Raw genomic sequence first — 921 nt, 5'->3', positions numbered from 1 at the left:
TCGCAGCAGTGAAGGTAGGAGAGTGCTGGACTTTCGGCATCAACTTTCGGTTTGCCCCGCCACTCACTTGAAGATGTTCAGGTTAGAGCCCTGCACGGGCCTCAAATATATGACGTTCAGGCCCTAGCCCAGCCGTGTTCGACAACTTATCAGAATTACCGGCCCGAGCCCATCTTTTTTTCCCCCCTTCTCCCAAAACAGCTTATACTGCTGTTTCAGCTACATTAAAATAGTTCAGTTTTGTATGTAATGTCAAAGTGATTATATTTAGTTTCGTTTTTTTATTAAGTTAATTAAGAAAAACGTTTGGAGCATTTTTTTTTTCTCGTTAAATGTACGTTTTTTTGTTTTTTTTAAAGTAACGACCAAGCGGCCAGCGGCAGACAATGAGTTGATCATAGCCTATGTTTGATCAATTTAGCCTTCTCAAATAATCTCGACTTGCCTAAAATAAAATCTATAGATATAAAACAGTTCAAGCATATTACAATGTTAGTTTAAATGTTTTACCTATATAAATGTGCGCTATTAGACGCATATCTAATCGTTTGTGCGGAGAGCTAAAGCACGCTTTACAGGACACGGAGGCGCCGGCGCGATCACTTGCAGTGGAAACAACTTAAAATATGCCGTAATTTTTACTCATAAAGGTAAGAGTAATATATCACTCAGAACTGTAAAGGGTCTACTTTTATTTGTGTGCACATACAATATCAACAAAGCGTGTGCTTTTATAAAATAAAAGATAGCTACAGGATGTGCTTTCTGCAATTTCGGCCAGGAGCGCTTCACGATGATGAAACGAAACTCAGCGAATACTTGCCTCAAAAACTTGCTAAATATATCTATAGAAAGCTTTAAATTAGCCTACTACTTTAAAACTAAATAATTCGAATCAAAAACAAAAACTCTTTTTACGGA

At 37.6% G+C, this 921-nt stretch overlaps 1 protein-coding gene across 1 annotated transcript in view; it reads right to left on the bottom strand.

Moving 5' to 3' along the window:
* The window catches only part of LOC107675481 (gastrula zinc finger protein XlCGF57.1-like), a 9,689-nt gene that overhangs the window by 6,783 nt on the left and 1,985 nt on the right, over nucleotides 1-921 (bottom strand). The window lies entirely within an intron of this gene.

The sequence above is a fragment of the Sinocyclocheilus anshuiensis genome, unplaced genomic scaffold (assembly GCF_001515605.1).
Source record: "Sinocyclocheilus anshuiensis isolate Anshui unplaced genomic scaffold, SAMN03320099.WGS_v1.1 scaffold2094, whole genome shotgun sequence".
Classification (NCBI taxonomy): Eukaryota; Metazoa; Chordata; class Actinopteri; order Cypriniformes; family Cyprinidae; genus Sinocyclocheilus; species Sinocyclocheilus anshuiensis.
Note: the sequence above shows the minus strand (reverse complement) of the source record. Positions and strands in the feature narration are given on the sequence as shown.